Below are 25,148 nucleotides of genomic sequence, written 5' to 3' on the forward strand. Positions count from 1 at the left end.
CTCTTATTGGTCTTCTTATTATAATAATTAATTTATAAACGTCTTAATGACATTGGTTTTAACCAACATTTATGCCATCTCTGCTGCCCCTCTCTGTTGTTCCATCCGCTATTTTAAGGCAATTGAAGGTTAAGTCATTTAAGTTGTCTGCCATATTCTTTATCTCTGACAATTTAATCACTCACACAGAAAGCTTACTTAGGAATACCTCCCACATCAATATAAAATCTTTTCCTGCTTGTTAAAATATAACATTTAATTCTTCATGCTGTTGTTTGCCTCTTGTCATGTCTAGCACCTGTGAATGATTTTTCCAAAGAAAGTGTTCATGATACAGAGCAAGATATCTGTGTGTTCTGCGTTCAGGGAGAGGGGGCAATTCTGTTGTTGTTTCCTCCTGTACAGTATTTTTTTTTTATTAATTTTTTACATTTATTTTCACACAATTTTGGGTTACAAATTTTCTCCCCTTTTATCCCCTCCCCCCCCCAAACCCGAGCTTTCTAATTGCCCCTGTGACCTATCTGCTCTCTCCTCTATCCTCCCTCCCTGCCCTTGTCTCCTTCTTCTCTTTTGTCTTGTAGGACCAGATAGCTTTCTTGACCCCTTAACCTGTATTTCTTGTTACCCAGTGGTAAGAACATTACATTTGGTCCTAACACTTTGAGTTCCAACCTCCTTAGCTCCCTCCCTCTCCACCCCTTCCCCTTGAAAGACAGGCAATTCAATATAGGCCATATCTGTTTAGTTTTGCAAATGATTTCCATACTAGTTGTGTTGTATAGGACTAATTATATTTCCCTCCATCCTATCCTGTCCCCCTTTACTTCTATTTTCTTATGGTCCTTTCCCTCCCCATGAGTGTCGACCTTGTATTGCATTCTCCTCCCCATGCCCTCCTCTCCATCCTCCCCCCCACCCTGCTTGTGCCCCTGTCCCCCACTCTCCTGTATAATGAGATAGGTTTTCCTATCAAAATGAGTGTGCATTATATTCTTTCCTTTAGTGGAATGTGATGAGAGTAGACCTCATGTTTTTCTCTTGCCTCCCCTCTTTATCCCACCACTAATAAGTCTTTTGCTTGCCTCTTTTATGAGAGATAATTTGCCCCATATAACTTCTCCCTTTCTCCTCCCAATATTTCTCTCTCACTGCTTGATTTCATTTTTTATTTTAATATATGATCCCATCCTCTTCAATTCACTCTGTGCACTCTGTCTCTATGTATGTGTGCATGTGTGCATGTGTGTGTGTGTGTACTCCCACCCAGTACCCAGATACTGAAATGTTTCAAGAGTTATAAATATTGTCTTTCCATGTAGGAATGTAAACAGTTCAACTTTAGTAAGTCCCTTATGATTTCTCTTTGCTGTTCACCTTTTCATGGTTCTCTTCATTCTTGTGTTAGAAAGTCAAATTTTCTTTCCAGCTCTGGTCTTTTCATCAGGAAAATTTGAAAGTCCTCTATTTCATTGAAAGACCATTTTTTCTCCTGAAGTATTATACTCAGTTTTGCTGGGTAGGTGATTCTTGGCTTCAGTCCTAGTTCCTTTGACTTCTGGAATATCCTATTCCATTCCCTTCTATCCCTCAATGTAGAGGGTGCCAGATCTTGTGCTATCCTGATTGTATTTCCACAATACTTGAATTGTTTCTTTCTAGCTGCTTGCAATATTTTCTCTTTCACCTGGGAATTCTGGAATTTGGCCACAGTGTTCCTAGGAGTTTCTCTTTTTGGATCTCTTTCATGCGGTGTTCTGCGGATTCCTTGAATATTTATTTTGCCTTCTGGTTCTAGAATCTCAGGGCAGTTTTCCTTGATAATTTCATGGAAGATGATGTCTAGGCTCTTCTTTTGATCATGGTTTTCAGGTAGTCCCAGAATTTTTACATTGTCTCTCCTGATTCTATTTTCCAGGTCAGTTGTTTTTCCAATAAGATATTTCACATTATCTTCCATTTTTCGAATCTGCGCGGTATGTTCTGAGATATCTGTCTTTCTCGAAAAGTCCTTAGCGTCCATCCGTACCATTCCAGTTTTGAAAGATCTATTTTCTTCAGTGAGCTTTTGAATCTCCTTTTCCATTTGGTTAATTCTGCTTTTGAAAGCATTCTTCTCCTCATTGGCCCCTTGCACCTCCCTTGCCAACTGAGTTAGGCTAGTTCTCAAGGTGCCAATTTCTTCAAGATTTTTTTGGTTCTCCTTTAGCAGGGAGCTGATCTGCTTTTCATACTTCTCCCTCATCCCTCTCATTTCCCTTCCCAGTCTTTCCTCCACCTCTCTAACTTGGTTTTCAAAATTCCTCTTGAGCTCTTCCATGGCCCGAGCCCATTGGGTGGGCTGGGACACAGAATCCTCGATTTCTGTGTCTTTGCCTGATGGCAAGCATTGTTCCTCCCCATCAGAAAGGAAGGGAGGAAGTGTCTTTTCTCCGATAAAGTACCCTTCAATAGTTTTATTTCTTTTCCCTTTTCTTGGCATTTTCTCCAACCAGTGACCTGACCTCTGAATGTTCTCCTCACACCCACCTTGCCTCCTGGTCCTCCCAGCCAGCATTTGGGGACTGAGATTCAAATGCTGCTTCCCGCCTTAGGATTTTTGGCGGGGGCAGGGCTGCTTTTCTGTGTGAGAATTAAGTTCAGGTGGTCAGGGGCAGGGCTGCCTCTCAGGCATAGTTCCCTCAGGGGGTTTATGCACAGACCTTCCACAATGGATCCAGGCTCCTGCCCATTTGGGGAGCCCCTGTCCGCAGCCGCCTCTCAGCCCCCACCTCCCGGAGGGGGCCCGAGCCTTGGGGGCACCCCACTCCCCTCTCAACCCGCCAAAGAGACTCTCTCACCCACCCCCATCAGTCACCTGTTGGTGGGGGGGGGGCTGTGCTGCTGCTGAAGATCCCACCTCCGGAGCCCTCTCAGATCTGTGCCTCTCAGAGCCATGGCCGCCGCCGCCGCCGCAGGTCCGGACTGGGCTCCGTGTCTGCAGCGCGACGGACCTTTTGCGAGAGGTTTGCAGGTCCCTCTGTGGGTGGGGGGACCCGCGTGGCCGCTGGAGATCCCGTCCCCGTAGCCCTCTCGGATCTTCTCCCCTCAGTGTCGCGGCAGGGCTGCACTCCGCTCCCCGTCCTGGCGCCCAGTCCGCAGCGCGAAGGACTCCCCGCGAGAGGTCCGCAGGTCTCTCCGGAGTAGATATCTCCCTCGCTCCAATACTCTGTGGTCTCTGGGTGCAGAATTCGCCCTGGCTTGGTCCCCTCTAGCCATTCTGTGGTTTGTGTGTTCGGAGCTATGTGTATGTGCGTCTTTCTACTTCGCCATCTTGGCTCCGCCCCCCCTCCTGTACAGTATTGCAAACCTCTGTCCACAGTTCTACTAGCTCTAATTCCTTAGATCTGTTCATCACTTCTACTTCATATTCATAGGGGATATTCTTTAGGTCGTATCTGCATGGTTCAATTGTCTTACCTACTTTCTTCAATTTAATTCTTCATTTCTCAATAAGAAGCTCATGATCTGAGCCACAGTCAGCTCCAGGTCTTTTTTTTTTTTTTTTAATTGAACTTCTCTACCTTTGACTGCAAAGTATATAATCATCTATTGATGTCCATGTGTGGAGTCACTTTTTTGGGTTGTTGAAAAAAGAGCATTTTCTACAACCAACAAGAAAACTCAGAAAGGAGATCTATCCAACTGAATATAGAATCCCAGAGAATAGCAAGGAGAGATTAAAAAAGGTTTTCTTGAATGAGCAGTGCAAAGAAATACAAGAAAACAATACAATGAGGAAGACAAGAAATCTCTTCAAGAAAATTAGAGATATCAGGGGAATGTTTCATGCAGAAATGGACATGATAAAAGACAGAAATGGTTGGAACTTAACAGAAGTAGAAGAGATTAAAAAGAGGTGGAAGGAATATACAGAAGAATTATACAAGAAAGATTGTAACCACAATGGTGCATTTACTGATCTACAACCAGACGTCCTGGATAATGAAGGCAAGTGGGCCTTAGGAAGCTCTGCTAATAATAAGGCTAGTGGAAGTGATGGAATTTCATCTGAGCTATTTAAAATCCTAAAAGATGATGCAGTTAAAGTGCTACATTCAATATGCCAACAAATTTGGAAAATACAGCGATGGTCAGCAGGTTGGAAAAAATTAAGAAGGGCAATGTCAAAAGAATGTTCAGATTACCAAACAATTGCACTCACTTCACAAGCTAGCAAGGTGATGCTTAAAATTTTGCAAGTGAAACTTCAGTAATATGTGAATTGAAAATTGCCGAAAGAGCAGGCTGGTTTTTCAAAGAGGCAGAAGAACTAGAGACCAAATTGCTAACATTCACTGGATTTTGAAGAAAGCAAGGGAGCCCCAGAAAAACATCTGCTTCTGCTTCATTGACTACACTAAAGCCTTCAACTGTGTAGATCACAACAAAATGTGGCAAATGCTCAAAGAGATGGGAGTACATCTTACTTGTTTCCTGAGGAACCTGTCTTTGGGTAGAAACAGCTATTAGAACTGAACATCAACAACTGATTGATTTAAGATAGGACAAGGAGTATGACAAGGCTGTATATTGTCATCTTATTTATTTAACTTATATGCCGAGTACATCATGAAAATGCCAAGCTGGATGAATCGAAAGCTGGAATTAAGGTTGCCTAGAGAAATATCAACAATCTCAGATGTGCAGATGATACCACTCTAATGGCAGAAAGTGAAGAATTAAGCAGCCTCTTGAGGATGGTGAAAGAGGAGATGGCTTGAAGTTTAACATTAAAAAACAAACCAACCTAAGATAATGGCAACTAATCCCATCACTTCCTTACAAGTAGAGGGAGAAGAAGTGGAAGCAGTGTCAGATTTTATATTCTCAGGCTTAAGGATCACTGCAGATATTAACTGCAGCCATGAGATTTAAAAGACTCTGATGGAGAGAAAGATTGAAGGCAAAAGGAAGGAGACAGCAAAGGATGAGATGGATAGATAGCATCATGGAAGCACCGAATGTGAGCTTAGGCAGACTTAGGGAGATAGTGGCTGATAGAAGGACCTCATATCCATGGGGTCAAAAAGAGTTGAACATGACTGAATGAATGAACAACAGCAAATCTATATACTTTACAGCTCTGGCTTCTCTAATCCTTTCTTCCTGAATCATGCTTTCTCATATATTTCTCCCTGTTCTCACATTTTCTCACACTTGTATTTCAGTTGGATTTGGTTTATACAAAGAACATCAAGTCCTTCATAGAATTTCTTTACCACTTCATCTTTTTTGCAACCAGTGTTGGTGTGTAAACTGATCATTCATCACATGATGGTTTTTTTTTTAATATAAATTAGTACTCCAGTACATGATGATCGGATATCCCATGAAATAATTGTTTTTGCAACCTTCTCAGGGGAGGGAGGAAATACAATGAAACCCACTCCATTATCCTACATCCTCTTTTTTTTTTTTTTACCTGTGAATCATCCTTTCATTTTTCTTCTACTTTCATTTAAAGCAAGACTGTCAAGGGTTATATTCAGTATATCTACTTCTTGATCATTGAATAAGGATTTCACATTTAGAGCACCAAGAGTCAAATCAAAGTTTATTGATGACCGGATAACTGTGATATTTTTTGTACTTTTTCCTTTCCTACCACTCTCCTACTTTCAGTGCTGATGCCAGAGGACTGAAGTCATTTAAAACTTTTTTGTTATTACAATGGTGTGCTGATAAATGTTTAAAAGTTGCTTCTCTGGAAAAATGTAATCATCTCCTACTTTTACATTTAATTTACATTGTTAATATTTACTTCATCACTTTGAAGTTTAGACAATCAATTTGTATCATTTGCTGATTTGCAAGGTGCAAATGCTCACTTTTAAAATGTAACAGTCAGCTCTTGTGAGCTAGTATAGGCTAGGTCCAATATACCACTGGTTTCATGGATAGCCACAGTAAAAAACAAAAACAATCACAAGGTGGCCAAGAGTTGCTGGGCTAATCCTCTGAAAATAGACTTGGTTGCCACTCAAATCTCAAACATTCAAAGCTTTTCTAGCATGTTAGAACTTGCCAGAGCTTATGTTCCACTGACATAACCTCCTCAGAGCTAGGGTTACCTCCAAACCATGATGAAATATCACAGACATTTTGACTATGGAAAACTTAAAAGCTTTAAGCAAGCGAAAGCAATGCAAAAAAAAAAAAATAGAATTGAAACAGTCGCTGGAAAAGGCATTTTTTGTAAGAAATTTCTTCATTAAAGGTCTAATATTCAAGACATATAGGGAATTTGTACAAATAGCCACAAGGACCATTTTCCAGTAGATCAAATGATATGAACAGGTAATTTTCAGAAGAAATGTAGCATTCAGTAGCCACATGAAACATCCTCCAAATCACCAATAATAAGAACACAAATAAAAACTCCTCTGTAGTTCCCCCTTGCATCCATTTGATTGGCAAAGATAACAAAAAAAGAAAAAAGAAAATGATCATTTTTCCAGGTGCTGTGGAAGAACGATTGGTATACTGTTGGTGGAGCTATTGATTTGTCTAGCCATTTTGGAAAGCAATTTGTAACTATGTCTAAGAGGACACTAACCTGTGCATAGTCTTCAGCTCAGGAAGACAGCTACTAGACTTATACTTCAAAATGGTCAAAAACAGAGGGAAATTATCTGTACGAAAATGTTGATAGCACATGTTGTTGTAGCAAAGAACTGAAAACCAAGTGATTACCCATCAATTGGGAAATAATCGAACAAATTATGGCATATGATTATAATGGAATATTATTGTGCCGTAAGAAATGGTGAAAGAGATGGATTCCAAGAAACTTGGGAAGACTTTTATGAATTGATATGGAGTGAGGTAAATAATGTATACAATTATTGTTTGAATGTCAAAGAAAAAATGTCTTTGAAAGACTTCAGAACTGTAATCAATGCCATGACTAATCATGATTCCAGAATTCCAGTGGGGAAGAATGCTTCTTCCTTTTTGGAAAAGAGGTGAGAGACTAGAAGTGCAAGATGAGATAATTCTTTTTCATACATGTGAATTTGTTTTGTTTGTCTTGTTAGAAGGGAGGGCTTTTTTTCTGAGGTGGGAGAGTTACTGGGCAGGGGCAGCAAGTGGCATCATAGTGATGTAAAAATAAAAGAAACATCAATTAAATTTTTAAGTGCACAGAAGAGAACAAAAGAAAAATCAGAAGGGAACTCAAATGAGCACACTTGTTAGTGTTGTGTTAAATTTAGTGTCCTTTTAAAATGTTCATAGAAAGTACATAGTTTAATGTGAATCATCTCTTTTACATTCTTTGTATATTAAGATGTTCATATTTGTTGATCTTTGTTCAGTTCACAAGAAAAAAAATTTAAGAAATTGAGATATGTAGCTTCCTTTTCTTTGTCTTTACTCTCCTAACTTTGAAGCAGTAATACCTCCAATCCATGATGTCCAGTTCCTGCAGTTCCTCAAATGCAATCATTTTCAGAGTTTTTGAAACAAAAATAAGAAGTAGTGAAGGTAGCTTGGATTATGTTATTAATTTTGGAACTGCAGAAAGCTCTAATCAAGCTCCAATAGAAGTGGGGGAGGGAACACAATGTGGGGAGAAACCAATGGGAGGAAACTAAAAGAACAGTGCTTATAAAGATTAATATTTAGGTGAGTTTACAGACTCAGGATGAGATCATCAATTCATGGAATTTGGAAAGTAGTATTTAATTTGTGTCTTTGATTGCCACATAAGAAAGGCAGGACACTTCATATGAAGTGGAAATCATATAATTCTTAATTGGTCAAATTTTTAACAATTCCTATTTTTATTGTTGCCTTTTCTTAGAGGTAAGATTGGGAAGAGGTGTTCATCAAGGCACATATTCTGCCCTAAGAAGCATGGAGGTCCTGTTGTCACTATAGAGGTTTCGAATTCAAGAAATTTCAGCATGTAGTTCCTGCAGAGGTTTTACTGTGCTGTTAGCAATAATTTCTAGGGAAGTCAAGAGAGTAGGATCTCGGTGAAACCTCATCATGAGCTGATGAAATTCTTCATGGATTAAAAACTAAGGGAGACGTAAGTTCTGTGCTAGTTCCAAGCACGTATTTATAAGGTTTCTGTTCAAAGAATCAGTTCAGAATCTTTGTTGCTAGATGGGGAAAGATGGAGTCAGAACAATAAAATAATAGCATTCAGTTTGACTAGTAAGGGGTAAAAATGTGGTGGATTGAGAAAGGCACAACCTTAACCCCAGTAGGTAGAAAAGGTCAGTTGGGAGGTGGAAGGTGGTGATAGGCAGGTAGTATTACTTGAGAGTATGGCCCCTTTCTGAGCAATTGATTTGTTCTTTATTTGTCTCTCAGAAGTGGTCTGTGTGGTAGCGTAAGCAATATGCACTAAGGCAGCAATTATCAAGGTCATAGAAGATTAAAGTCAGAGGCACACTGTGTGTGTGTGTGTGTGTGTGTGTGTGTGTGTGTGTGTGTGTGTGTGTGTTTGCATTGTTAGGGTTCTCAAAAAGTCCTGCCAGTTCAATGGGAGTACTGATTGTAGACAGAGATGAGTGACTACTGATATTCAAATAGGGTTCAGGAAAGTGTTGCCAGTTTATCTTACAGTTGTGGTCACAGGACAAGTGATGAAATCCACAGGTTAGCATAAAAAGAGAAAAAATAGTATTAGTCTATGTTAAGTTTCTTATACAATAGCTACATAGAGTTTCCCAGTGTTGAGCAAGATCAGAAATAAATCTGGGCTATGTGGTAAAGCATATTCCTCTTCTTTGGCCACTCTTATCTTTATATACATAAATGTAACAGCATTCTACAAGGCACTAAGTAGAGAAGAAAGAATGCTATTATATATGCTTGCCCTATATGTGTTTTTCCCCTCTAGGATGGATTTTTTAAAATAGTACTTAAGGTGTTTTAAAACTCCTGTTTATTTCTTTTCCTTGTCTATTCACTGATAATCTGACACAGTATATACTTTGTGTTTCTTTTTTTCCCCTTTCCTTTTATTACTCCCCCTTTCAAAAAAGTTTACAGTTGAATAGCAGAGGAAATGAATGCCTTGAAATGGACAGATGCTAGAGAAACAGGTGGTTCACAGGTAAAGAGGAATGTTACTATGTGCACACGTGTGTTGTGACATTGTTTGCTGCGGCAGGATCAGTAAAATTGTGACGTTATGTGATGAATTCTGTGATGTCTGGTCTGTCTTGTGGTGTTTTTTTTTAAATTTAGGATTTCCTAACAGCAAATATTATCCTTCCTTTGGGTGAATTAACATTGTTTAATAAAAAAAAAAACTGTGTCAAAGGAAAGTTGTAAATTCATTAAATGAAGACCCTGTTGTCATTTCCCTGAAAAATATTACTTGGAAGGAATTACATTATTTAGAGAAGTCTATAGGTATGTAATTTATTGTTTTCCATTATTTTCTCTCATATCTATCAGCTGCTGAGATCACCTCATGCTTCCAGAAATGACAATTTCATAGATAATTTGTCTTATGCCTGCCATCCCCATAGATAACCATTGGCTTAGAAACCTTGGGAAATAGAAAACTGAAGCATCACTTACATGTCAAGGGTGAGATATTTTCTGAATAAAAATAAAAAACTGGTGAGCTAATGCTGCCTCCCTCAGTGAGCTCATTCTTCTGAGATTACAGCCCTCTGCACTCCTCAGACAGCAGGTGGAGAATTTATAGGAGGCTTGTATAAGGCTGGAAGGCCCAAGGACAACACAGCTGGTGGGTCTAAAACCATGATTATCTTCAAAGTTCATTTCATAAGGACAGAGTACATTCACAGTGATCTGTCCTTGCTGATTGGCCATAGTTTAATTAATTAATTAATCAACTCCCCAGAGGCAATCGAGGAAGTCTTATTCATGTTCATTGGTAACTAGAGGTAATACAAGAAGTACCGCCCGAAGGAGAAAGGCCAAGCAGGAATCATCTTCTTCCATATCATTCATTCTCTTATTGTTTCAAGAAAGTAATCCCATTCAAAAAACTGCCAACTATTTCCATATGTAGTGGATGAGGCCTGATTGAGATCATTCCCTTTGTAGTTTGGGTCTGAAATTAGAATAAAATGAAACACTCATTTCCATCTAGCATTTTGTTAATACAAAAAGTTTATTTAGCTATGGGGGGGTTGTTAGGGGTGAGGAGGGCAGGGAACATTCAGAGCAGGGAATGGATATTTATCTAAGATAAAGCATTAGTTTAGTGGAGCACAATTTCCTTGCTGTTGGTCTGTGGTCTGAATCTTCAGGACCACAGCCCTTGATTTTCTGTCTGTTTTGTACCCAGGTGATTTGGAAGCTATGTGTGTGGCTGATCCTTAGTCTTCTGAATCCATGGAAATTCAAGAACTATTTCAGTAACTTTGAAAGAAAACCTAGCCAAACTGCAAGTTGGGAGCGGGGTGGGGGATATTATCCTTACCACTTGTGCTAGTTGTTCCTGCTAGGGATGAAGAATACAAATCTAAAAATTAAATAGTTCCTGCCCACAAGGAGCTTACATTCTGCCAAGGAGCTACCATAATATTCCCAGATAGACAGGCGTTGTAAAAAAGAGATACACAGAGCAATGTCATGAAAATACAAGAGGAGAGAGTATTTGCTGTGAAATGAAGTTCCCCCATCCCCAGTCACATGCAGATACACTCCTTGCCCCACCTCCCACACGCACACACTAGTAGAAAAGACATACAAGTTATTTTAGTTCTAAAAGCTTAGTTGAATGTGTATCTCAGACAGCATAGGCTTGGCATCTGGTCATTAGACGTAGTTTTCATCTATGGGAGTGAATTGTTGTGAAATTCCAGAAAGGTTAATCAACTCTGAAGTTCAGGATCCATGAAAAACTTCATCAACTCTTCAATTTTATATTTAAAAAATGAAATAGTTCACTTATGCCCCCTCAAAGAGAAGGCAAGTAATCTCATACTACTTAAATTACATAATTTTCTTTTTATTTTCCCATTGAAATAATTATCTTGGTGCAAGACAAATTTCCCCTCTATTCAAATACAGTCGTCCTGTCCTGTTTCTTTGTTTTTCCTTTAATATACCCGTGTGTCACCATTTCTTCAGCTAAGTAACTGTTGAGCATACTGATTTTAATAATATATTAATTGGAGACATCGTAATGCTTGATTATTGAGGAAACATTTCTTTTCATGAAAAGCCATTATATTATAAGTCAACTTCTCTGTAAATGTGGGAAATTATAATGTTAAATGAATTTAAAGATATCTTGTAGGATGAATCATAGGAAGCAGACTCCACAGGGGTTTTAGGAACTTAGCCTAAACCTTATTTCAGGGAAATTTATGTCATTTTTTTCTTGATTACAAGTTTCAGCTAATAATCATTGGTTTGGCTTTTTTATACGTAGTTGAAAATTTAAGAAAGAATTTTGTCTTTTTTTCTAGAAATCTGTAATATTTTAATAGCATTTTGTTTTATAAGATTAGAACACTTATACTAATGGAATTAATTTCTGTGCATTATGCTTATGGTAGGTTTTAGTAAAAAAAGGATTTGCTCAATTAAATTTACAGATTAGCTTTTTATTATTGATTTATGTCATGTTGAGAATCAATACTAAAATACTTTGAATCTTTAATTGCCAATCCATTTATAAAATTTTACCTTTGGGAAAGCTTCTACTAACGTGGAATCAATGTTCTGTTTTAATGAAATAGTATTTATTATTTAATGCAGTGAGAAGAAAATGTGACTACTACATAACTAGCTAACCTTGGTTTGGGGGGATAGGGGACAAAGTTCTACACTTTGGAAAGTTCTAGAGTAAGGGTTCTTCTATTTTCTTTTTAAAAGATGTTTTGTTGAAGCTGTTATATCAATGGTGGTGGTTGGTGCTACTGAGCTGATAAGTGGGCAGGCAAATATTAGTCATTCTTACTTGCCCCTCACTTTTTTTGTCAGCTGAGCTAATCTTCACCCTTGAAGTAACTTTCTTTTTAGCTGTTTCTTTGGTCCTTTTCCTCTAGGGAGTGGTTTCTTTCATTCGTTTCTTTCTTAATCTTTTCTCCCTCCCTTCTCGCCCTCCCTTCCTCCCTTCCTCTCTTCTTTCCTTCCCTACATCCCTTACTTTTCTTTTTGAAATTTACTTAAATGAATATTATATTTCAATTTTTCCCTCTAGCCCTTCTTATTGAGAAGACAAGCATTATGATACCCATTATACATATGAAATCATGCAAAACATATTTCCATATTAGCCATATTGTAAAAAAAAAAAAAAAAAAGGCAAGGAAAATCTAGAAAGTGAAAAACTATTTGCTTTAATGTGCACTTAGAGTTCATCAGTTCTCTCTATGGAGGTAAATAGCAGTTTTCATTATGAGCCCTTTGGAATTACCTGGATCATTGTATTAATGAAAGTAGCTACGTCTCACAGTTGATCATTGTTACAATACTGTTACTATGTACAATGTTTACCTGATTCTTCTCACCTCACTTTGCATCAGTTCATAAAAGTTTTCCAGACTTTTATGAAACCATTCCCCTTATACCATCACAGTTATATACCACAACTTGTTCAACCATTCCCCAATTGATGGTACATCTCCTCAGTATCCAATTTTTTTTTTTTGCTGCCACAAAAAGAGCTGCTATAAATAGTTTTGTACATATAAATCTGTTTCCTTTTTCTTTGATCTATTGATGGTACAGACCGAAAAGTGATATTGCTGAGTCAAAGGGCATATACAATTTTATAGCCCTTTGGACATAGTTCCAAATTGTTCTTTAGAATGGTTGGACCAGTTATTATATTTCATGTAATTATTGATTTTTTCTTCTAAAAATTGCCTGTTAATATCCTTTGATCTTTTGGCAGTTGGGAGATGACTTTTATTTTATTTTTTTTTATACATTTGGCTCAATTCCCTATATATTTGCCTTTGTCAGAGAATCTTGCTGTAAAATATTTCCCCCAGTTTCCTTCCTTCCAATTTTTTTTTTCTGGTTATCATTTTATTTTTTTTTTTATTTAACTTTTAACATGTATTTTCACACAATTTTGGGTTACAAATTTTCTCCCCTTTTATCCCCTCCCCCCCCCAGACCCAAGCTTTCTAATTGCCCCTGTGACCAATCTGCTCTCTCCTCTGTCCTCCCTCCCTGCCCTTGTCTCCTTCTTCTCTTTTGTCCTGTAGGGCCAAATAGCTTTCTTGACCCCTTAACCTGTATTTCTTGTTACCCGGTGATAAGAACATTACATTTGGTCCTAACACTTTGAGTTCCAACTTCTTTAGCTCCCTCCCTCTCCACCCCTTCCCCTTGGAAGACAGGCAATTCAATATAGGCCATATCTGTTTAGTTTTGCAAATGATTTCCATACTAGTTGTGTTGTATAGGACTAACTATATTTCCCTCCATCCTATCCTGTCCCCCATTACTTCTATTTTCTTATGGTCCTTTCCCTCCCCATGAGTGTCGACCTTGTATTGCATTCTCCTCCCCATGCCCTCCTCTCTGTCCTCCCCCCCACCCTGCTTGTGCCCCTGTCCCCCACTCTCCTGTATTGTGAGATAGGTTTTCCTATCAAAATGAGTGTGCATTATATTCTTTCCTTTAGTGGAATGTGATGAGAGTAGACCTCATGTTTTTCTCTTGCCTCCCCTCTTTATCCCACCACTAATAAGTCTTTTGCTTGCCTCTTTTATGAGAGATAATTTGCCCCATATAACTTCTCCCTTTCTCCTCCCAATATTTCTCTCTCACTGCTTGATTTCATTTTTTTTTTAAGATATGATCCCATCCTCTTCAATTCACTCTGTGCACTCTGTCTCTATGTATGTGTGCGTGTGTGCATGTGTGTGTGTGTACTCCCACCCAGTGCCCAGATACGGAAATGTTTCAAGAGTTATAAATATTGTCTTTCCATGTAGGAATGTAAACAGTTCAACTTTAGTAAGTCCCTTATGATTTCTCTTTGCTGTTCACCTTTTCATGGTTCTCTTCATTCTTGTGTTAGAAAGTCAAATTTTCTTTCCAGCTCTGGTCTTTTCATCAGGAAAATTTGAAAGTCCTCTATTTCATTGAAAGACCATTTTTTCTCCTGAAGTATTATACTCAGTTTTGCTGGGTAGGTGATTCTTGGCTTCAGTCCTAGTTCCTTTGACTTCTGGAATATCCTATTCCATTCCCTTCTATCCCTCAATGTAGAGGGTGCCAGATCTTGTGCTATCCTGATTGTATTTCCACAATACTTGAATTGTTTCTTTCTAGCTGCTTGCAATATTTTCTCTTTCACCTGGGAATTCTGGAATTTGGCCACAATGCTCCTAGGAGTTTCTCTTTTTGGATCTCTTTCATGCGGTGTTCTGCGGATTCCTTGAATATTTATTTTGCCTTCTGGTTCTAGAATCTCAGGGCAGTTTTCCTTGATAATTTCATGGAAGATGATGTCTAGGCTCTTCTTTTGATCATGGTTTTCAGGTAGTCCCAGAATTTTTACATTGTCTCTCCTGATTCTATTTTCCAGGTCAGTTGTTTTTCCAATAAGATATTTCACATTATCTTCCATTTTTCGAATCTGCGCGGTATGTTCTGAGATATCTGTCTTTCTCGAAAAGTCCTTAGCGTCCATCCATACCATTCCAGTTTTGAAAGATCTATTTTCTTCAGTGAGCTTTTGAATCTCCTTTTCCATTTGGTTAATTCTGCTTTTGAAAGCATTCTTCTCCTCACTGGCCCCTTGCACCTCCCTTGCCAGCTGAGTTAGGCTAGTTCTCAAGGTGCCAATTTCTTCAAGATTTTTTTGGTTCTCCTTTAGCAGGGAGCTGATCTGCTTTTCATGCTTCTCCCTCATCCCTCTCATTTCCCTTCCCAGTCTTTCCTCCACCTCTCTAACTTGGTTTTCAAAATTCCTCTTGAGCTCTTCCATGGCCCGAGCCCATTGGGTGGGCTGGGACACAGAGTCCTCGATTTCTGTGTCTTTGCCTGATGGCAAGCATTGTTCCTCCCCATCAGAAAGGAAGGGAGGAAGTGTCTTTTCTCTGAGAAAATACCCTTCGATAGTTTTATTTCTTTTGCCTTTTCTGGGCATTCTCCCCGATCAGTGACCTGACCTCTGAATGTTCTCCTCACACCCACCTTGCCTCCTGGTCCTCCCAGCCAGCGTTTGGGGACTGAGATTCAAATGCTGCTTCCCGCCTTAGTGTTTTTGGCGGGGGCAGGGCTGCTAATCAGTGTGAGAATTAAGTTCAGGTGGTCAGGTGGGGCAGGGCTGCCTCTCTGGCTCAGTTCCCTCAGGGGGTTTATGCACAGACCTTCCACAATGGATCCAGGCTCACGCCCGTTTGGGGAGCCCCTGTCTGTAGCCGCCTCTCAGCTTCTATCTCCTGGGGGGGCCCGAGTCATGGGGGCACCCCACTCCCCTCTCAACCCGCCAAAGAGACTCTCTCACCTACCCCCATCAGTCACCTGTTGGTGGGGGGGCTTGTGCTGCAGCTGGAGATCCCGTCTCTGGAGCCTTCTCGGATCTGTACCTCTCGGAGCCGCGGCCACTGCCGCCGCCGCAGGTCCAGACTGGACTCCATGTCTGCAGCACGATGGACCTTTTGCGAGAGGTTTGCAGGTCCCTCTGTGGGTGGGGGGACCCGCGTGGCCGCTGGAGATCCCGTCCCCGTAGCCCTCTCGGATCTTTTCCTCACGGTGTCGTGGCTGCGGCAGGGCTGCCCTCTGCTCCTCGTCCAGGCGCCCAGTCCACGGCGCGAAGGACCCCCCGCGAGAGGTTTGCACGTCTCTCCGGAACAGAAATCTCCCTCGCTCCAATATTCTGTGGTCTCTGGGTGCAGAATTCGCCCTGGATTCGTCCCCTCTAGCCGTTCTGTGGTTTGTGTGTTCGGAGCTATGTGTATGTGCGTCTTTCTACTTCGCCATCTTGGCTCCGCCCCCCTTCCTTCTAATTTTGACTGCATTGGTTTTGTTTGTGTAAAAGCTTTTGGATTTTATGAAATCAGTGTTTTGCTTCCTCCAAACTCTTATCCTTATTCATACAACCATACTGGAAACAATTTGGAATTATATTCAGAACATTCCTAAACCATTTGTACCTTTTGACTCAGCTATACCATTGCTAGGTCTAAACATAAAAGAAAAAAGTAAAAAGTCTCTTATGTTCAAAAAATTTGTAACAACCCTTTTTGGGGTGGTAAAAAAATGATAAACTAAGGAGATGCTTATCACTTGATGAATGGCTGAATAAGGTTTGATAATATAAATGTGATGACATCCTATATGTGACCATATGAGATATGAAGAAAGAGATGATTTCAAAGAGACATGGAAAAATATTAACTGATGCAGAGTTAAGTAAGAAGAACAAATTTTAAGGATGTATAATCTGGTGAAGAATGAAATGAGCAGAATCAGGGGAATAATTTATACAACAACTCTATAAAAATCTTTAAAGTTGTAGGAATAATGATCATCACTGTAGTAGCTATGATTTAAAAGGAGTAGTGATGAGACATATTATCTAACTCTTGACAGAGAAGTGATAGATTTAGAATGCAAAGTGCAGTATATATTTTTTGTATGTAACCAGTGAGGGAATTTGTTTGACTTGAATATTCGCTACATTTGTTTCTCTTTACTTGTTTTTGCAGTGAGGTGGAAGGTGGGAAGAAAAGAAAATAGATTTCTATTAAAATATTTTTAAAGAAATAGAGTCAAAGGATAAGGGAAGAATTTAGGACCAAAGAAAATACAAACAGTATTACAAAATGTAAAATAGATAATTTTGATTATATTAAATTAAAGGTTTTTGCGCAAACAAAACCAATGCAACCAAAATTATTAGCAAAGCAGAAAAGTGGGGGAAAATTTTGCAACAAGTATCTCTGATAAAGGCGTCATTTCTCAAGTATATTGAGAATTGAGTCAAATTTATAAAAATGTAAGTCATTCTCCAATTGATAAATGGTCAAAGGATTTGAACAGGTGGTTTTCAGACAAAGAAATCAAAGCTATCTATAATCATGAAAAAAATGCTCTCAATCACTGTTGATCAGAGAAATACAAATTAAAACAATTCTGAGGTACCAACTCACAACTATCAGAGTAACTAAGAGGACAAGAAAAAGGAAAATATTGGATTTTGGAGGGGATATAGGTGAGCTGGAACATTAATATGCTGTTGGTAGAGTTTTGAACTGATCCAACCCATTCTGGAGAACAATTTGGAACTATGTCCAAAGGGCTATAAAACTGTGTACTCTTTAATCCAGCAATACCAGTGCTAGGTCTATACACCAAAGACATCCAGAAAAATGGAAAAGAATCTATTTGTGCAAAATATTTGTAGCTGTTCTTTTTATGGGGGCTAAGAATTGGAAATCAGAGGGATACCCATAAATTGGGGAATGGCTAAACAAGCTGTGGTATATGATTGTAATGGAATGTTATTATGTTATAAGAAATGACAAGCAGGATGATTTCAGAAAAACTTGGAAAGATTTGCATGAATTGATACATCATGAAGTGAACAGAACCAGGAGAATGTTCTGCACGGTAATAGCAATGTCATTGAATGAAGAACTGGGAATGATTTAGGTGTTCTCAGCAATGCAATGGTCCAAGACAATCCCAAAGGATTAATGACAAAGCATACTCTCTGCCTCCAGGAAAGAACTGATACTGATTGTATACAGACTAAAGCATGCTATTTCCCTTTTTTCATTTTTTTTCTTTCATTTGAGTCTTCTTGTACAAAATGACTAATATGAAAATATTTTACATAATTGCACGTTTTTAACCTGTATCTGATTGCTGACCATTTCGAGGAAGGGGAAAGGGGGAGGTGACAGGGAGGAATATAATTTGGAACCCAAAACTCTAAATAAAAATGTTTATAAATTGGGGGAAAAAAGAGTTGAGGAGTATCCTACAGTGTGGAATGTTGCTTGTACTTTCAAATGAAGTCATTGCATTGCTAGTTTTATTTAAATTTTTTCTTTTGCTTTGTTCTACAAAGCCTCTCGCTGAGTGAGGATAATCTATAAATGTTCTTAATGGAAAAGCAAAACATAGCAATTAAACTTAAAAACAATCTTTTTGGTACTGATTAAAAATAGAAAAAGCTGATTAGGAGAACAGATGAGGTACATGAGATACAGAAACAAATGACCATAGTAACACAGTGTTTGATTTATTGGAGTAGGACTCTTTATTCAGGAAAAATAGATTGGAAAACTGAAAAGCAGTCTGGCAGAAATTCGGTTTCAATCATCAGCTCACATTTATGTAACAGTAAGCTTCAGATTGATATGAGACCCTCAGGTTGGTTCTAGCCTGACGCTGTCCCACAAATGCATCTGCTTTTGCTAAAATCCACCATCTCGGCACACTCGGTGTCTACATCCTCCCTGAATCCCTTTACGGCTACAGCATGTAGCCCTCTGAGAGGATGTGTATTTAAACACGTGTATATACATACACATGAGTATACACAAGTACACATATATCCGCATCTGCATATACACATATAAGGCCACTGGGGAGACATATTTTGCTTGACTGTATATGTTTCTAACATATTTTGGTTTTCATTCTCAGTGAGATAGAGATGGGGTATATGGGAAGGAGAGAATGTGGGCCTGAAAAGAAAAGAAAATTTAAATTAAAAATAAACTCTAGTGACTATTACCTCTGAGATCAAATATAAGGTCCTGTGTTTGAAATGTAAAGCCCTTCATAGCTTGTCCCTAACCTGCTTTTCATACATTAATCTACTTATTACACTCTTTAATCTTACCAAATCTGGCCCTGCTTTTCCTCATACCTTCAAAATAGAACAGCAGTATCTAATCGTGTGTGTGTGTGTGTGTGTGTCTGTGTGTGTATAATACCAATATCTACTAAGGTTGCTACTATGAATTTCCCCCTAAAATGAAATGACACATGAGGCTTTATGGGTCCAGGGGTCTAAGGCTCAAATCAATAACTAGGTACTTCATCACCCACTATAAACCACAAAGAGCTGGAGGCTCCTCAGACTTGATACACACATCTGACCAGGTTTGTTACCACACTCAGGCACATACTCAAGCAGGTATATTGAACCCATCTATTAATTATGTTTGATCTACAGATCTCATCTATCTACGATCCATTGATTTCAACCCATTGTTACCTTGATATTGTTAAGTAGACCTCCCTTTGTTAAATACTAGTTAGTGAGGCCTGGCTTAGAATAACATGAATAAGAAATTCAGATATGCTACTATCCAATAAAACTTAATGATTAAGCAGAACACATTTTTAAAAAGAGATAGAGAAATGGGTTTATATTGGAGCAGCTAGGTGCTACACTTCATAGTGCCGTCTGTCTGGAGCCAAGAACTTCATGAGTTCAAATCTGGCCTCAGACACTTACTATCTGTGTGACCCTGGGCAATTCATTTAACCTCTGTTTACCTGAATTTCCTCATCTGTAAAATGATGTGGAGAAGGAGGCAGTGAACCACTCTAGTATCTTTGCCAAGAAAATCCCAAATGGGATCACGAAGAGTCAGACACAACTGAAATGCATGAACAACAGCAACAAAAGATTTATATTAAAAACTGAGTTGAAATGAGGCAGTTTGCTTTTTTCTTCTTAACTTCTTCATTGTATATGGTAAATATCTCATGCAAATGATTCCTTTTGAAAAGCAGTTATATTCATGGACTGTGTTTGATTTTTGTGTATTTTTCAATTAAAAAATCTAAAAAGATATCATTTGTTTATCTATATTAATCAATTCAAATGGATAATTAATTATTAACAATTATTGTTGATGTGTTCCCTATTTCCCAGGGCATACACTGGGGTTAAAAAAAAAAGAAACATTCAATCACGTTACTCTCAAGATCAAAAATGATTAAGTAGATGTTAAATATTGTCTGTTTCATCTTATCTCATTTTAAAGTGTTTTCATTTATATTTTTTAACATATACATAAAGCATGTTAGTGTAATAGCACATATATGTGTAATTTATAAATGCATATACATTCATTGGGGGCATGTAGTTAGAAAGTTTTTTGCTGAGAATGGTACGTGGGATCAAAAAGATTTGATACCTCCACTCAAGAGGTGGCTTTATAGAAATCCACAAATCATTTGATCCTTAGGTCCATTTCATCTCTTTGTATTAGAAACCACTTAGCCAAAATCTTTTCTATACTTACTGTATTATACCTTCTCTAGTGCTTTCCTTCAGTTGGAATGTCATTTGAGTATGTTTCATTGTTTTGTGGACCAAGAAAGCTTAAGATGTAGCAGCATTCATTGTCTTCCAAGTGCGATTCCCTTTTGATCAGGGTCACAAAGAAGCAGTGCTCATATGGTGGCTCTGAGAAAAGAACAAGTGATGAGACTTATTCTTTTTTCTGGATTTAATAAACTTTTGGTGAACGTTGGAGTTCAGTGGCCCAACTGCTTCCTTTTGGTTTTTGTTTGTTTTTATGTAGCCTTCTCAGTTTTGTTTTTCCCCAACTTGCAGAGTTTCAATCTATTTATTCTTTCTGGTACTGCTCTTATAATGTGTCTTATTCATTCTCTACTATTTACTTCCTTTTTTTATTCTAGCATAATTCGGAGGCAATAAAACTCCTTGATGTGACCATCAATCAGTACAAAGTCAATTGATATTAATTATTCTCTTGAGTTGTTTGCTGTTTTCAACCTGCAACACTAGCTGTCTTGTTGCTGTAAATACTTCACTCTGACTACATCTTAATAAGTGGCTACTTTGTTGATTTCAAATAAAACATAGTGAAAAAGTGTCTAAACCACATACATTTTTACTATGGGAAACTGAAAAAGTGCTTTTCCACAGTTTTTTTTTTTTTAAATGAGCTTAACAATTTTTTTTAGCAAGTACTTCACACACACATATCCTTCACTGAGTTGATCTGACTGCTTGTAGTTACGTTTTCTCATAAAAATCCTTCCCTTTCTCAGCAGTTCATTTAGTCGGTTTCATTTGATTCCTTTGACATACCTTAATGTAAAAATATTTTGGTTACAGGTGTCATAAATGATACCCTGGGTTCTCTTTCTTTTCAATATAGCAGAACAAAAGTGTATTCTTTAAGACTTCTAATGAACCATCTTATTGTAGACACTCAAGTCTAATAGTGTGCCATTTGGCAAAGTTGTCGAGAATTTTAATGCATTTTAGTTCTCATTCTGCATGTCCCTCACAGGAGGGTCTTTAGAAATAGGATTAACTTCTAAAAGAATGCATTAGCCATGCCATAGAAGTAGGCAGTGCTTTAACTAGTCTGATAAATTGTTCTGTGTTTCAAATCCTCGTAACTATTCCCCTTGTCAAGGGAAACCCCCCCCCCCAACATATACATATATACGTATATATACACATAAATACATACATAGCTTCTTATTGAGTGGATAGGAGCTCAATTATATGTAGGAGTTATATATTTTGTATTATCCTAATCTGGTCTCATATCCACTTTCTGAAATTAATTCAACACTGCTTTATATGTTAATCCACAAAGGATTGATTTTGGGAAGGTCAATGCAGTGCAGCCCCAGAAATGGACGAAAAGCTCCACTTAAAACAGCTCATTATTTCAGTTCCCAGATGTAAGCCTAGAGGCTTTTCACTGTGAAGCTGAGCCAGCTATAGGCGGCTTGGTCATCTTGCAGAATACATCAAACAAGGGTGTTTGATGTGATCGGTAAGATAGTTGAACTAATTAAGTTTAGTTAACCAGTTGAAGTTCTCAAATTGAACAATTATACTTTGAAAGTTTCTAACACAATAGAGCACAGTCTTCTTTTTAGTCATAAACATTCTCAGTAATGGAACAGTACTTTTAAAAGAAGCTTAAACAAATTCCACACAGTGTAGATATCTCTCCAGTTAAGTTTGTTTCACTAGTTACTAAATGCCATTTTCCTTTATTCAAAAAATTGCATAATTTCTAAAAAAAAGGAATATGAAGTTCCGTACATAATCTTGGAGGCAGGGGGTAGGAGAGGCAGGGTAAACCTAATGAGGAAGGGATATCTTATTTCGATAATTAAAGTTTTAAAAAATTAATTAACTGCCTTGTTCAAAAAAAAAGTGAAGAAACAAACCATAAAATATCACATCTTGTTGCAAGTGTGCTACAGGGCAGCCAGTATCTATAAGAGCATAAACAGGGATCAAAATAGACAGCACACAATCATTTGGTTAAAAAAAAAAAAACTCAGCTTTTTTTAAAATGAAAAGGCAGAAGATCTGGTAAGAAATTCCAGGATTGAGGCACAAGGAATACCAATAAAAATATTCTACCTATAGGTAGGGGGAAAAAGATCAGTGTTTTTAAAGAAGGGAAAAAACCACAAAAATCTATTGACATTTATTTATGTTATGACTTCATAGTATTAAAGATCTTTGTCAAATTTTCTTCCAAAATCTTATTGAAATTTATGATATACATTGATTGGACATGGCTATGTAGTTGGATGGATGGGCCATTGCAGATAGAGCCAGAATTCTGGTTTTCTAATTGAATTGGAGGAGAGTGTAGACTGGATTGAATTTTGAGAAATGGTTCAGTTCTTTTAATGATCCCAAAAGGTTCCTTGTAGAAAAGTCTATATTACCATCCATTTCTATGGCACCTCATAAAATCCCTAACTTCCTTAAAAACATAGTTTAGGTGCCACCTTTTATCCAAGCTTCCTGATTCCTCCAGTTAGCACTCTCTTTGGTCTTGAAATTAATTTGTACATACTCCATGTGTACTTGATATATTCCCCATAGTAGTATGTCAGCTCTTTGAGGAGAGGGGCCTTTTTTTTTCCTGATCCTGATTCTGATCATACACTTCAGCAGCTACTACAGTAAATACCTCATAAGTAGTAGGGACTTAACAAAGAGGGGAAAAGGAAAGAAAGAGGGAAGGAAGAAAACAAGTGTTTATTAAGTGCAGCATTATGCTAAGTGCTTTGCATATATTATCTCATTTGATCCTCACAACAAGCCTGTAAGGCAGGTATTATTATGATCTCCATTTTACAGTTGAGGAACTGGGCAGACTGGACATACCCAGAATCACGCAGTGAACGATGAAGTGTCTGTTGCTAAATTTGAATTCAAGTCTTCCTGACTCCAGGCATAGGTACCTGGCTGCCTCTTCAGGAATCAAATTACATTCAACACATCTTTGTTAAGTACCTAATATGAGTAAGGCAGACTCACTTAAATCCAATTCATGCACAAGTCAAGACGTCATCTGTGATATCACTGGTTGTCTTCGGAAATGAAGGACAAACCCCAACAGTATGAGCATGGCACTCTGTTAGATGCTGAAAATAGGAAGATAAAGTAAGATACAGGTTCTGCACTCGAGGATCTGACAGTATAATGGGTGAGATAAGAATGATATGTGTTACCAGGCGTCTATGATACAGGGCAGAATGTGAGGGCCCTACAAAGAGCTAGGAAATACTTCATGAGAGAGAGTGGTCCTTTTTGAGCTAAGAGTAGATGAAGACTTTGTGGTACTGGTGACATCTGAGTTAGGTCCTCAAGAGAACGCATGATTTGAAAACCTATAGATCAACCAACAGGTGGTTATTAAGTACTTACTGTGTTGTACTCATTGTGCTAGGTATTTGTGATACAGGTACAAGGAGTGAAACAATTCCTACTTAAAAGGAGCTTATGTTCTAATGGTACGGGAGGACATTTTAGCCATGGGGGGATAGTAGGAGTAAACGGAAGGGAATGAGAGAGGACAGAATGAGGACAGAGAAGTAAGAGCAATTAGTAGTAACTAGTTGGAATGTAAAGTGTGTGAAATGGAATAGTATGACAAAAGATTGGAAAGATGATTTAGAATGAGACTGAAGTCCTGCAGTGAAAGAATAAGGAAGTAATATTTTGTTTGAAAAACCATTGAAGGATTTTGAGTAAAAGACTGGAATGTTTCAGAGTGGTACATCAGGAAGGTTCATCCTGTTTCTGTCTTCTGTGAAAGTAGTAGGAAAATTAAAAAACAGAAGAAATTGAATAAAAAGAAGGAACATTGTGTAGATGATTAGTGGAAATTAAAATTAGTAAATAAGTAAGTTGATTTTGAGGAGAAAATTGCGTATTAACCAATTCCATCTATGGGAGAATATACATTTTGCCCTGTATCACAGATATGTGGTAACACATATTATTCTTATCTCATCTGTTATACTGTCAGATCCTTGAGTGCAGAACCTGCATCTTATTTTATCTTCCTATCTTCAGCATCTAACAGAGTGCCATGCTCATACTATTATGGTTTGTCCTTCATTTTTGAAGAGAGCCAGTGGTATCACAGATGGTGTCTTGACTTGTGCATGAATTGGATTTAAGTGAGTCACTACTCTGCCTTGCTCATATTAGGTACTTATCAAAGACTTGTTGAATGTAATTTATGAAGAGGTAGCTAGGTGGCACAATGAATAAAGCCTGTATCTGGAATCAGGAAGTCTTGAATTCAAATGTATTTATAGACACTTAAACACTCACTGTATGATTCTGGGTATGTCCAGTCTGCCTAGTTCCTCAGCTGTAAAATGAAGATCGTAATAATATCTACCTTACAAGTTTGTTGTGAGGATCAAATTCCATTGGGGAAATTTTTTTTCTTTTTAAATAACATTTTTTCCAATGACATGTAAAGACAATTTTTAATATTTATTTTTTAAGAAATTGGAGTTGCAAATTTTTTCTCTCCTTCCTCATCTCCCCCCTTTCTAAGATAGCAAACAATTTGATATAGGTTATAAATGTGCAGTCGTGTAAAACATATTTCCATATTAGTCATGTTATGAAAGAAAAAACTGGTCAAAAGGAAAAAAAACATGAAAAGATCAAGTGACAATAGTATGCTTCCATCTGCATTCACACTCCATCAGTTCTTTATCTGCATATGGATAGCATTTTTAATCGTGAGTCCTTTGGAATTGTTTTGGATCGTTGTATTACTGAGAAGAGTTAAGTCATTCACAGTTCTACTTTGTACAATATGGCTTTTAGTGTGTACTATGTTCTTCTGGTTCTACTCCACTTCACATCAGTTTGGGTAAGTCTTTCCAGATTTTTCTGAAAT

General features: G+C 38.0%; 1 protein-coding gene across 1 annotated transcript in view; it reads left to right on the forward strand.

Annotated features, from left to right (window-relative positions):
• Positions 1-25,148, forward strand: part of HLCS (holocarboxylase synthetase) — a 241,572-nt gene that overhangs the window by 148,035 nt on the left and 68,389 nt on the right. The window lies entirely within an intron of this gene.

Source organism: Notamacropus eugenii, chromosome 5 (assembly GCF_028372415.1).
Source record: "Notamacropus eugenii isolate mMacEug1 chromosome 5, mMacEug1.pri_v2, whole genome shotgun sequence".
Lineage (NCBI taxonomy): Eukaryota > Metazoa > Chordata > Mammalia > Diprotodontia > Macropodidae > Notamacropus > Notamacropus eugenii.